At 36.7% G+C, this 14,417-nt stretch overlaps 1 protein-coding gene across 1 annotated transcript in view; it reads right to left on the bottom strand.

The window, feature by feature from the left end:
* The window catches only part of PLEKHG1 (pleckstrin homology and RhoGEF domain containing G1), a 131,810-nt gene that overhangs the window by 105,463 nt on the left and 11,930 nt on the right, over positions 1–14,417 (bottom strand). Inside the window, exon 2 of the mRNA XM_072333078.1 lies at positions 14,127–14,195. The gene's annotated coding sequence lies outside the window, so the exon portion shown is untranslated. The remainder of the gene's footprint in view (positions 1–14,126; positions 14,196–14,417) is intronic.

The following is a 14,417-nucleotide window of genomic DNA, read 5'->3' on the forward strand; positions in this document are numbered from 1 at the left end:
TTCTGAAGTGTCATTTGAGCTGCTAGCCAAAGTACAGTCATGCATAATCATGTTACTTAAGTGTATTTATCCTGTAAAACACATTTTTCTCCTAGGAGCCATCAGAAAAAGACCGTCCAGCTTCTTGCATGGAGTAAAGTGTGATTAATGGAAACGTCTGGGGTTTTGTTTTCATCACAGAGTATGTGAAATTAGGAAAACAACAGTACAAAGACCGTAAAGCATTCAATGGATAAAGCTTTCTCAACTCTGACATATTCCAGTTACCCAAGTGCTGCTGCTGGCTGCCTCCCAGCCCTGGTGCTGGCGGTCAGTGGCAGGACCACTGCATAGTTCTTCAGCTTCTCCTTCTTCTTACTGCATAGGCATGTATGTCTGGGTGTACGCACTTTCTTATATATGTACACTGCATACACATGGGAAAAAAGGAAATCGATAAAAGATAAACTAACAGCACTGTGCACACTCACTTGTAAGTAGGTTGTCAGAATGAATGGCCTTATAACTCAGATTGGGGCATTTCCTGTAAAAACACTACCATTATTTATCAAACCTGTCCAGAGCACAACTGTTGAAGTGTGACTTGCAAACAATATATTTTTAGAGCCAAAATTGGCAGTTATCTACTGAACACTAGGACTAATTGTTACAGTAAGCCAGGGCTTTCTCTCTCTGTATATGTAAGCTTTGAATATCACATCCCCAGATCAGCAGAGCTCTGCAATTGCAAGTTTAGCCCTACTTATGTTTATGGCATTTAAATACATATTCCTAGTGAACAGCACAGAGAAATGATATAGTTTAAAACTACATTCATGCTTAGTCTCTGGTTAATCACAATTTTGTATATCACAGAATCACTAAGGTTGGAAAAGACCTAAAAGATCATCCAGTACAACCATTCACCCACTACCAAATAGCTCCCACTAAACCATGTCCAATATATGGAAATACGTGCTTGTGTGTGTGTGCGTATACACATATAAAACATGCTCCAGTATGAAGAATATGCAATATTAAAACAAATATGACTATTAAGAGAAAGGAGATTTCACAGGTTGCTGATTAGCTCAAGTAATGCCTAAGAGTGTGAAAGGAAAACACACAGCGACCATCTTCAGCCTGCCATGATTTGCAAAGGAGTCTAAATAACCGCTTCAAAAGAACAAGTTGGGACACAGCTTGAACTGTTTCCAAGTAATTTGCAAAAACAGTGGACAGTCTGAGCCATTGCACTTTGCATTCTGACAGGACTCTCATTTACCTTTTCTAACCGAAATGAATACTTTGACCTAGCTTTCAAACATAGTACCAAATAAATACCTATTACGCATTAAAATAATAGTTGTCCAATTTTACCTTATGGACAGATCATAAAACAGTACAAAAGTGCTGAGTCTTCCAGAGATCTGTAAAGTTTTTCAAAGCAACAGCCTTCACAGCTAGTTCCAGGAGATGTTTTGTTTTTTTGTTTTTTTGTTTTTTTTTTTGAACTGAATGTTGCTTTGTAATTTTCCATTAGATAGGAGAAAAAGCAGCCCAAATCATTTCATGCTTTAGATTTAAGATTATCTGAAGTATAATGATCATTGGGAAACATGTTTGGATACAGTTGCACTGGTCAGTAAAAGATTTCCACCAGTGTTACTTTATGTTTTGAGAAGTATTAGAAGATGCTAAGACTACAAGCCATTTAAAACATTTCTATTATTAACAGACACTTCTCACTTTGAATAGGTGTCCTACTTCTCTTCTCCCCAAAAACAGTTCACATCCGTGCTGAAGGCCACCATTCTTAACTTTCAGTTTTGACCACACTGGGGAGCACAGCTTTTTATTCCACCAACAGAGAGTCAGAAACCCATCACACACTGAACTGTCAGCTTTCCTTGCTCTTATTGTGTTGTCAAGAACTGCCATCACTGACACAGGGATGTTTCTCTTCCTACCTTTTCACACCCAGGAAAGTTTTAAGAGAGTAAAAGATGCATCACTTTCATATGTACACAGCATGAGAAGGGAGCAATCAAGTATTCCATTTCTGTCCTCAGAAAGATGATGAAAAAGAGCAGCTAGCTACATAAAGGAATTCATTTGTCCTTAAATAAGCTAAAACCAATATAATTCCCAAAATCACATCAAGAAATTTCAAAGGCATGTAAATATTTTGCACCGTATTAGAAGTGTGGAGGGATACAAGAAAGTTAACGTCAACAAATCACTGTACTGTACTGTATCAAATCCTATACCAAAACCAACAATAAGAAACTATCATACATACTTCTTTCATACTGAGCCATTTTCATGACATGTATATCAACAGTGTGGTTTCAGAGAGAAATAAAATCCATGACTTACATTGTTTTCCCACTGGCAGCGCAGTTCCCACTGACAGACTGATATCTGTAGTACAAAACTCGGCTTTTCAATTTACTTCCGTTTGTGTAAACACAGAACACAAACTTAGGCCACAAGAATAAAAAAGCTGCTGGAGTACACATCTTTTCTCTCATTTCTTTGTCCATTTGATCTAGTAGTGGAAATCAATACAAATAAGGCTGGGGGTTTGGGGATAGGGAAATCTCTGAACAGACTTGACTAAAGTAAATATTCAAGGGGATATTACTCAATTCAGTATCAAGAACTTCAGCCAGTTTCCAAAGCCTTTTGAATTCTCTGAGCTAAGCCCAGTGAATTCAGATGAAAGTTCCTTTTCTTCCATTTTTTTAAAGGGAAGAAATAACTTAGGTGAAACTTTTACAAAATAGCCTCCTGTATTCAAGCGATAGAGGAACAAACCTAAAGCACTGCCAAGATATACAACTAAATATATGTACATTTATAAGCCTTAATGTTTTATTCAAATATTAAGTACTGATTTGCTGAAGTAAAAACACAAATGTGTTCCAATAAATGCTATTTCAAGTTAAGTAATTCAGCCTTTGATACATAAAAATCCCCGTTCCTCCACTCTTGCTGTATATTCCACATTCTGCACTCTGGAGGATGCCAACACATGAAGTGCATACTAATGACCCCAAGCTTCATCTGGATCTAGAAGGAGGAATAGCTAAGTAAGACCAGCATCTGGGATCCCAGATGATGTCAGCATATTCAGCAGGGCAAAATTTAAAATGGAAAAAAAGAAAAGATGACTTTGTTGTATTTCAAAATTTCAAATGCATAAAGGGCTGCGTATATTACCAGAAAAATCAGGAAATCATTCTACTTCACAAGCAAATGAGTTTATGCAGCCCAAAAGCCTTACTCCATTTATACAATAGGAGTGGGTAGAAAAAGAAGCGCTTGTTTCTCTAGATCTGACTGCAGTCACTCCATATCCTTCTCATCCCCATATTCTTTTCCCTGCCACCACCCCTAAACCTGTGTAGTGGTTCCAGGGCTACCATCAAGCTGCCAGCATTTTTTGCCAAACAGGGGTTCTCATTCCCCTCTAGTCTGTCATGGGGCATCAATCAAACTATTGCCACTCCAGTTTCAAATTCTGCTGTTTATAAGTTTTTTTCTTCTCCTTGGTCCCTACCTCCCCCACTCTTCCCAGCTCACTTGCAGTGAGAGGATGTTTCAATATACCACCTCAGGGAACACACGAGTCTGAGGTTTGGGTTAGTCCCTCTGACACTACCAGGGTAATGTTAGCATGAAATGGAAAGCAGACCCTTAATGGAAGTGAGATTTTTGTGGTTTGGATTTTGATGTTGCTTGCTTAACTCTAACTCCTTCATAGTTTTAGCAAAGGCTATTACAGTTAGGGAAGAAGCTGCAAGGCACCGTAAGTATTACAAAAGTAAGGCCAAACATTGCAAAACCAATTAGTCACTTTGGAATCTGTACTAATTTTTGGAAAATAGGAGCCTGACATGCTTCAAAAAAATCATTTCAGGTCAGGTTGAAGTTACGACCAAATTTCAAAATTACCAGTAATTTTGGAAAATTTTGAAAGCTTTCGATCTAAATGTAAGAAACATTTTATCTATTTTAAAGCAGGTATCTACATGGTTCTTTTGTCCAATCATCCTTATTAATTGGTTTTATTTTTGACATAGATGCAAGTTAAAAAAAAAAAAAAAAGCAAAGACAAGGAACAAGATTTGGGTTACATAAGCCCTAGAGAGTTACAGTAGCATACCTTTTGCAATGCTTCTAGAGCTATTTTGTCTTTCCCCAAGGTTAGCTGAAGGCAAAATCTACATGCAAGTTCAAGTATTTGATTATTTATTATAAATTAATATTACTAGTTAAATCAGGTTGCCTGTAACTACCAACTTCAAACCTCTTAACAACTTCTGAAAATTGATTTTGGGCCCTGCTAAAACTGTTCTGGATCATGAAAGCAGCAGCACCTTTTTGTGTGATTGATTTGTTTGGCACCCTGTTCTGCTCCCAGGAAAGAGAAGCTGTTAGAGCTGCTGCAAAAGGCAGCGTTTTCCCTCTCCACTCAGGTATTAGTAGGAGCTCTTCATCAAGTAGTAAAATGAAGGCTGAAATGGCATTAAAAACAAAGTCAGAAGACAGGCTATGAGTGCTTCCTTAGAAGCCATAAGCATTATATGTATGTTAAAATATTTGAACCGGGAAGACTCATTTTCAGGTATTCATATTTTTTGTATGACTTTTATTTCTAAGTTTGAACCTGGTACCGTAGGCTACTGTAGCACAAATTAAATGTTAATACTTTATATAGTGTATGAGATATGCTTTGTCAATACCTCATCTTTTGATTCAGCCTATCAAAACAGCAGTGGACACTGGCATCTCCAAAACATCTATCGTGAGCAACATCTTTAAAAATACAACTAAGCAATCCTAGATTAACACAAGATAATCATCAAGGCAAAATGATTTGTTTTCTCTTACTGATAAAGATCAACTGCAGGAAGTGCAATACTATAGAGATATTATAATATTTACATTATGCCTATTTATATGTACGTAAATGTATACTTACATAATGCTTTCCACAAACACAAAAATAAGCAGGATTCTTTCTATCAGCAGTGCCAATTGCATTTTAAGGAAAAGCCCCAACTACTTATCTCATTTCCAGCAAGCACACCACAGGATTATATCACTCATCTTTGAAAAGTAATTTCCAGGGAAGCAGGGATGGAAACCGCTCATGCAGGGGAATTTCATGCCTCCCTCACATATACAGTTATTTACACTAAAGAATTTACTCAAGTACCTATATCCTTGCACCTGATAAGGGTACAGATAAGACAAAATATGGTTTAACAATATCAAGAAATGTACACTACTCTCAGTGTTGAAAGGCTGTAAAAAATCTTTATGACAATTACAACTTCAGGCATTTAAACTACATTTAGGGTTGCAGCCTAGATGCATGAAATGAGTAACAACAAAGATCTGGGGACTCATTTGATTAACATACATACAATGTGGCACCAAAAATCAAGCACTTGTGTGGGGCTCCTCTAGGCAAACATTTTGGTTTCATGCCACTTATTCCTCCTGGGGGCAGAGAGAAATCCATTTCTCAAGACTGGAGAACAATTGGTAAACAGAAAATAACACTGAATTATAAATTCACTTGCTATTATGAATTGCTATTGAGTGCTATGCACTGGCAAGGCATTCAGGCTCACTCCAGTGGCAGAGCAGAAAACTTCTACCTCTATGTTACTCAGGGAAAGTCTGAGGCCAGTAGGTCTACCACTACTGATTCAAGGAAAAACAAGAAACATTCTCAAACACTACAAAGTTGAAGAAGACAGACTGTTTGCAAAAAGTGTACCTGAATTTTATGCTTTTGCCCAGCTTTTATGTATTTTTTCTATGCATAGTAGCAATACAGATATTATGGAAGGCACCAGTGTGTTACCACAGTTGAAGCAGCTCTTGAAGTCTGCTGGGCTTTAATAGCACAGCAGATGGTCATTACTGCAGATTGCCCTCCCTTGATCATCACTAATTTAGGAGCAAACTAATTTAAATGAGCTAGTGCCAATTCATAAAGAACTCCTTGTTCTATCCAAATTAATAGCTTTAGATCTTGTGTTACCACCAGACATGCTTCAGAGAGACTATAAATTTTTAAATTACAATGTCCTGTTTAAAGTCCACTGTAATATCATTTCTCATAAACAGTGGTGCACGAGGCAAATTTTAGAAGTATGAACTTACTCTCAAAATAAACACAGAAAACTCTTGATCTAAGTTTTGGGTTAGATTCTATGCAAATCTGGCACAAATATCTTCTACTATCCTCAGACCCGCCTGACCAAAAGCTCTCTGTTCTGAGATTAGAATTGGCACACCATCTTTTGAAGGCTTCACTTTACCCCAAAGATTAATATACCCTCAGCATTAGAACATCCAGCAAAAAGGCAGGCAGTAATGGTGCTCGCTACATAAGCAATGTATCTTAGATCTACAAAAGACCTGGGCTTTTTAACCTAGAGAAGAGAAGGCTCCGGGGAGACCATATAGTGGACTTCCAGTACCTGAAGGGGGCCTACAGGAAAGCTAGGGAGGGACTTCTGTAAGGGCACGTAGCAACAGGATGTGAGGGGAAATGGCTTTAAACTGGAAGTGGGTGGATTTAGACAAGACATTAGGAGGAATTTCTGTACTGTGAGTATAGTGACACACTGGAACAGGTTGCCCAGAGAGGCTGAGGTTGTGCCCTCCCTGGAAGCATTCAAGGCCAGGCCGGATGGGGCTTTGAGCAACCTGGTGTAGAGGGAGGTGTCCCAGCCTATAGCAAGGGAGTTGAAATAGATGACCTTAAAGGTCTCTTCCAACCCAAACCATTCTATGATTCTAAAATAAATTATTAGTAATAAAGGGAAAAATCAAATTTATAAGAATTTGAAGTAGATCTTAACTTTTTTGATAAGTCACCTGTAAAAGGCTCCACGTGTCAAGTGAAAAGCAGCAGGAAACAGTGAATCATTTATCATGACTCCAAGCATCTCGCATCCAACATGTTTGCCAGATTATTCATATTAAAACAAAGAAACAATCTTTTCTATGCAAATAAATCCCAAAAATGAAGATCAGTATACTAGAAACTACTAGACAACTATTTTTCTAACTTGCAGAGAAATAAAATGTAGAATTTGGAAAATACCTTTTTTCTGTGAAGAAAAAATCACTGGAAGACTTTAAATCATATATAAAAATAAAAATGATTAAAAAAAACAAACAAACAAACAAACAAACAAAAAAAAAAACAACCACCAAGAGAACTTCTTGCGAAAGATAAGATTCAGTTTTAAATAGCGTTATTATTTTGACAGGAAAATGTGCACCAGTTCTGTGAAGTCCTGCATTCTCTCCCTTTTCTTACTGAAATGGCTACACACTGTGTCCTTTAAAGATTCACACTCACTCACTGTTATACTCCCACAAAACAAGCAACTGTAGTGTTTAAATCTGAATGTATGAGGAGTATTTTTTCTTTCCCAAAACAGTCTATTTCTACATAGAAGAAACAAATAAAGTAAGTATGATTTCAGATGCTTTCTATTTAACTTTGAAAATAGGATTAGAAGACACATCTCCAATACACTTTGGCCTCCATTTGATCCCAGAAGACAGAGATGCTCAAACACAATATACACTATATTTACTAGGCAACTTCATGTTTCTAAATTATTATTATGTACTAATCATAATACTGGATTTATCCTCATGTCTGAAAAGTTTGTGGGGACAACAAATACACTCTTGGGAGGTAACAAGAGAATGAGGAAAAAGATAAATTCTTTATTCAAAAGAAAGAAAAAAAGGAGAAGAAAGAAAAAAAAAAAAAAAAAAAAAAAAAAAAGGAAAACAGAGTCTATTTTAATACTACTTTGAATTACAAAAGAAACTCATGAATAGAAAACCAAACAGCACTTGATGTACTCGTGCTACTCCAGCTAAGTATGCAAAGTACGGGGGTTTTTTCCCCCATGTATTAAATATTTTTTTAAAAATTCCCTACAAAATGTAACTAATATAAATATTTACTTTTACAAAGGGTCAAGTGGACAAAATGTAATTCTCCCAGAAGGAAACCAGATGTTCAGTATCTTCAAAGTGATGTCTGTGCTGATAAGAGCAGTAGCTAATCTTTCTTTCAGGGTTGAAGTTCATGCTACAGTTTCTTTTACTGAACAGCTATGAATCACAATGCTCTGGTGAGTACTGGCCCCAAAAGCAAAAGTATTTTTGTAAGGATTTTGTTCTAAGTGTGCAGTCATCAATGCTCAACAAAAAGTGTTCTGTAAAACGATCTGCAGCCCTGCTACAAGTTGTCTACTGCATCCTTAGCTCAGGATGAAAGAGTTCACAACCATCCCCAAAGCAAGGATTCCATAATAAGACCATTTTAGCAAACCTCTAAATAGCAAATGGAATATACTAAATCTCACAAATAGTCAAAATTTACTGCTACACTGAGGCACTGCTATGATTCTTAAATTAAGATTTACCATAGACACTAACACTGCCCCTAAAACAGAATTTATTAAAAAACAAAACAAAAACAAAAAAAACAGATTTGTATAGGGTTTTCCTGTATTACTTGGCTAGTGCCATGACTAATATTTAGCTACAACATAATGCTTGCCAACAGATGCAAGATAATTCCGAAATCCTGTGGGGCTAGGCTAAGTGCTTGAAAGGCTTTAGAGGCATGAGTAGTAGCTCTGTATATCTCATTCAGAAAGCAAAAGGATTATTTAATTGCTTAAATTACACTTAGACAAGCCTATCAAAAACAAAACACCACTGCACACCCTTCAAAAAAAAAAAAAAAAAAAAAAAAAAGAAAAAAAAGAAAAGAAAGAATCCACAAAGATTAGGTTCACTACAAGAAAGATGGGAAGACAAAAAGATGGAAAGACAGACAGAGAGACAGACTCAAAATTGTTTTTATGGTGCTCATTTTTTCAGAAACCTGGAAACATCAATTTTCTGCAATGTGTTCTGAATATCACCAAATACCTCCTCAGAAGTTCATACAAGTGCATTTGGCTGGAACAGTTATAATAATTCTTTCTAAAATAACAGCCATTCACACTTACAGGAAAAAGCAATTGATGACAGAAGTTTAACCTTTACTGTGCTGGCCCACTATGCAGTTAATTACTCTGCATAATCCATGAGTTTAGATTGCAGATAGAAATAGTACCCAAGAAGGGGATCACACCGATACCTGTTCTGCCAACAGTGCATATGCACCTCTAGGCCATAATTGCAGCATGATTGATTTATGGCATCATTAACTATGTCGATGTTCATCTACAGCACTGTTTATTCTTGCTTGCTTTTCTGATCTCTAGTGGACATGTGCACCTGTTATTTGAAAAACCTGCTTAGCTCTATAAAGGCTGTAAGCCTCCAGCTAAAAAAACATCTTAGGCATACAAAGTTGTACATTTCAAAATCCCCCATTAAGTGATGGAGATCCTTAAGAAGAAAGGGGCAAAGAAGATCTTGGTATGTCAAATGGTAAGAAAGGACTGAGAGGAAAAAAAAAGACATACATACACAAGGAGGGGGAAAGAAAAAAAAAAAAAAAAGGCTATTTTAGCAGGCAAACAGCAGAAACTGCAAAGAAAGAGGGCAGCACTACCCAGCACACTAGTTTCAGTTTAAAAGCTCCATCCAAGGTCAGCATAAATACTGACTGTTTAAGTACCAGAATCTTTAGCCTGTGCAAAAACAGAGTACTAGCACCTCACTAACACTTCTGCAATTAAGCATAATAAAAAGCAAAAGAAAGAAACAAAGGAAAACAAACCAAGATGGGAAGGACTCTGATTTACAGAGCTCTTTCAGTCAACAGCTTTCTCACACACTTCGTGAGATGAGAGCGAGCAAAACAATTTCCTGTCAACACAGTCAGAGGGTTTGCACAGAAAGCATCAGGGGCTGCACTGAGAGCATCCCACTTCCATTTACTTCTTTGAGATATTAAAACCATTTTAAGTGCTTACTACACAGGGACTACACCAGGAAGACAGAACTCATCACCTATCCAGGACAACCAAAGTGCAGTACATCCCCAAACCTTTTGCAATAACTGTTTTTTGTTTTGTTTTGTTTTTTTTTTTTTTTTGTAAGATGCACTTATTTGTAAAACATAAACAAGTCGTTCTGTCCTTGTTTTTCTGCTCTGACTACACCTGTGACAAAGGAACAATGCTGTCACATGTCACCCGTATCCCTTCTATTAACTAGTCCCGAACAGGAAAAAAAAGTCGTCTTCAAGTCAGTTTCACTGCTGTACAGGATGCTCAACAGAAAACAACAGATGTGCTATAATCACTGCTGCCCATTCATTTCCTTTATGTCAGAAAGAAAGCAGCAGTCATCAGTTAAGAACTCCTATCTACTGGACACAAAAGGAAGCATACACTTTTCCTTCATCATCTGACCACAACAATAGGAGATGGCAGCTGGAAAGGACTGACTGCTTTGAGGGAGCATAGGGGAAAATAGGAGCAAGTGAGCTTGTCTTTGTGTTAGCTTTTAAATAAAGGTAGAGATAAGAATTTTTGTTCAACATCTCAAGATCAAAAAATTGAAAAGATTCCTTTGGCCACAGAATAGACAAAATTCTTATTATATTATTGCTGAATTTGCCCAGACAATTCTTTTCACAAGATCTTTTTGACAGCTGAAAACCTACAACATATGAACTGGTAAGAAAATATGGCAGCATCTGCAAAAGATGCTTAATCAATTAAAGCCTTTTTTTCCTAAACATTATTTTTACAAAACTTAGTTTATTTATATTGAGGGTTTAGACTTTCAACAGATTGCTGGCTAAGTTATTTGGATTAATATCTTGAGAAACACAGTCAGATCTGTGCTGGCTTCTGTTAAATTTCAGAGTCACTAGTTGGCTGTCCTGTAAGTTGTAAAGTAAAATGAGAGGTTTCATAAAATTACCAACAGCAAGCAACCTTAAAAATGCACTTTACAGTAAATCTATATGAGCCTGACTGCAATCAGCAGCAAAGCGTTCAGGAAAAACTTATTAAAAAGTGCTAGCTTTAATTAAAGTATTAGATTCTAATCCAGTACTCTACATTAAGCCTTGAATATTCCCATGGATACTCATGCAACTGCACTAACAATCTGGTAGGCATTTTCTGCAATAAGAAACTTTAACAGGCCTTCACACCACAACTAAGCTCCTATTTTTGCTCTGCACCTTTTCTCCATTGCATACCAAAAATAGACCAGACTCACAAAAAAGCTTATATGTGCACATGCATCATTCCTTCCACCCCATATAGTATGCAAGTCCTCATACCTGGCCTAAACAAAGCAAATGGACATGAACAGATCAATGAATTTTTGTCTGCTTTCCAAATTTGTACTGGCCTACAGCATCAATGCAGTGTTTTAAAACTCATTCTGAACAAGTTTATGGATGCATTATTTTTCCCTCTGCTACACTAAATGCCATGATTTTGAGTTGCTCAAGTCCATATTCATTCTTTCGAAAGCAACTTCTTAAGACCATTAAAAGCACACAAACACTGTTTGCAATTCAAACTGATAATATCAACACACAAACAAATTTCATAAGCTAAGCCCCACTCCCCCTAAAAAATCTCAGGATTAAATATTCTCAAAAACTCTATATTTAGTTCTGGAAATTAAAGAGAACTTGCCAAAATTGCTGGTGGCTATTTGGTACAGAGTTAGCATTTGGCCCTTGTATGGAAACTGTTGAATCATGGCCTGAACTGATTGACCACCTGAGGTGAGCAATGAGAAATCTGTGGGAGCACAGGTGAAGACAATTCAGCTGTGTGCCCAGAAGGGGTGGAGCCTGGCTGCACTTCTCCTAGACCCCATTTAAGGGCTGAATGCCAGTGGGGAAGGACCTCTTTCTGGAGTCTTCACTTCTTGGAGTTTTCTTGTGAGCCTACAACACCACTAAGCATCTTCCATTTATTTCCAATTATCCTTTTCCAACGTGATAATCTTTCCCTGTTATACAGTCTCTAAAGGCCAGCCTAACTTCTCTTATAGTTGTCAACTATATATATCTGTGTACTTGTTGATTATACAGTCCTAAAAGCTGTTCTGCAAAAGAAAAAGCTTAATAGTTTGGACAGATACACCACTCATCATACTTTAGTTTTGTGAGAAAATGAAAGAATATTAATTCCTTCCTAAATATTCTTCATTTAGTCCTTGAACCACTCATCCCATCAGCTGAAACATTCCCACACACTCCAGTTTTGTTAATTCAACAATATTCTGAAATACTGTAAACAGTGTTCTTGTCTGTTACATATCCCAAAGAATTTTAGGAAATCCTCTGCATCTTAGGGCACATGTACAAACCATGTTTTCTCAGCTTTTAGAATGTTTTAGTCTTCAGTCTCATTTAGCTTTTTCTGCTCATTATAGAAACAGATTAAAATCACTACAACTCAGAAATAAAGGCTAAGCAGTGAAACAGAATTCAGGATGGGGGAGGAGCAGGGGGGAATTTGTACAAGCAATTCACTTCCTAAGGTCATGAGATCAATACTTAATGTGCATTTTAATATGCATAAATTTCAGCTAAATAAAACAACGTGCTGTGTGGGGCCTGGGAACACTCTGCCCCTCCATGTTTGTGGAAGGGAAAAAAAAGATTGCTGGCAATTAACTAATCAGCAAATAAGAAAGGCAACTAGCATACTCAATTTAGGTCAACCCAATTTTTTGTTTGTTTATGCTCAAACGTGTGGCCTTATTCAAATTCAAGTCGCTATTTTTATAAAATGCCAAGAATCTCTGGTCTTTCCTCTCTCATCCTCTGCAAAATGGTTTCCTACTTACAGGCACGGTTATCCCTTGGATTCAAAAGAAAGATCTTACTAATGTTTAACAGATGTAAGATTCGGCTAGATGCTTAGCAATCATACTAGTGTATACTAAAACTATGCAGCCTCAAAATACTGGAAGGGACAAAATTGCCACACTTCTGAAATTGTGTATACATTTGATCACAACTGGATCATCTATAGATACTATAAAAATGAATTAAAAGCCCTACTATTATGATACTTATTTGTTTGGTTTCCTACTATAGTACATTAATACTCCCTCTGTTGCCAGTGGCAATTAACATAATTTACTTTTTTTTTTTTTTTTTTTTTAATTAATCCATACTATACTGACTTCAACATTAGTTTCCTCGTCTAGAAGGAGCAAAATAGGTTATTTATAAATCACGGAGTTTTTTCCAAATAGCAGTGTTTGTGCAGTTACCCTCAAAGCCAATCACTGAATGCCTGCTTTCTTCTGAGAGAAGAAAAGATTCCTTTGGGTTGGCACTGGGACTGAGATGTTTGGTAAGAAAAGAGGAAAAGTGAGGGAAAAAGAACCTTCTTGCCTAAAGTCATCTTAACATTTAGTACGGTCTCAAACTAGCCCTACTGTGAAGATCTCTGGAACGACAGTGGTGTTTAGATAGCAAAACGAATTTAATCAGCTACTCCAATCAAGAGATATTGACATCTACACCTGCTTTTCTGTATCCTCTCAAAATCCTCAGGTTCCCCAGGAACTTCAGGTAGTAAGAGCCCATTAAATATATATATATATAAATAAATAAAAATAAAAAGAAACCTCCTATAAAAATAAACTTGGAAAGAATAATTAATTTCTTCTCAAGATGACAGAAGCAATATGGGAAATCTCTGCAGAAGACAGAAGTCCCAGATCTTCCAAAACTCATGCTCTTCTTAATTATAGGACTGTTCCTTCTCCATAAAAAAACCACTTCTACCTCCAAAAGGGCAGAACAAAGCAACTGAACAGAACTTTAGCAAAAATAAAATAAATAGTTACAAAAATAGATACTAAAACTGCACACTTAGCATGTCATAACTGCTTGGATGCCCCTAAATTTTTATATTATCCAAACTTGCAGGCACATCAAAAAACCCCACCATCTTGGCTAGTAATCTCTGGCCTTTATGGCATTACATGGGATTTGCATATCAAGCAGTCTCATGGTTTTTTTGGAGCATTTTCACTGAATGCCAACATTATTTAACTCAGCCAGAAGAATAGACATTATAAAAAAAATAAAATAAAATTAAAAGATAATAAAATTTAACTGGTAATGCACTCACCAAAGAAATCACTGTCAAGTTAGGCAAAGTGGAACCTCTTTTCCTCTCTTCTCTTTAAGAAATGGCACCCTGCAAAAGGAGGACAACATTTAAGGAATTACAGAAAAGATATCATAGAGTACAACTCTAACCCACTGGGGAAGTCATAATCACCAGGTTCTATACAGCCCCAGTACTGCCTTTGCATTTTGTCTTTAACAGTATCTGAAACAAAAAACGTAGCATGTGCTGAATCTGGTTCAGACAGACTAAAGGTATTAGACTTTCAATAGGAATTAGACACTAATGTGA

The sequence above is a fragment of the Excalfactoria chinensis genome, chromosome 3 (assembly GCF_039878825.1).
Source record: "Excalfactoria chinensis isolate bCotChi1 chromosome 3, bCotChi1.hap2, whole genome shotgun sequence".
NCBI classification, from domain to species: Eukaryota; Metazoa; Chordata; class Aves; order Galliformes; family Phasianidae; genus Excalfactoria; species Excalfactoria chinensis.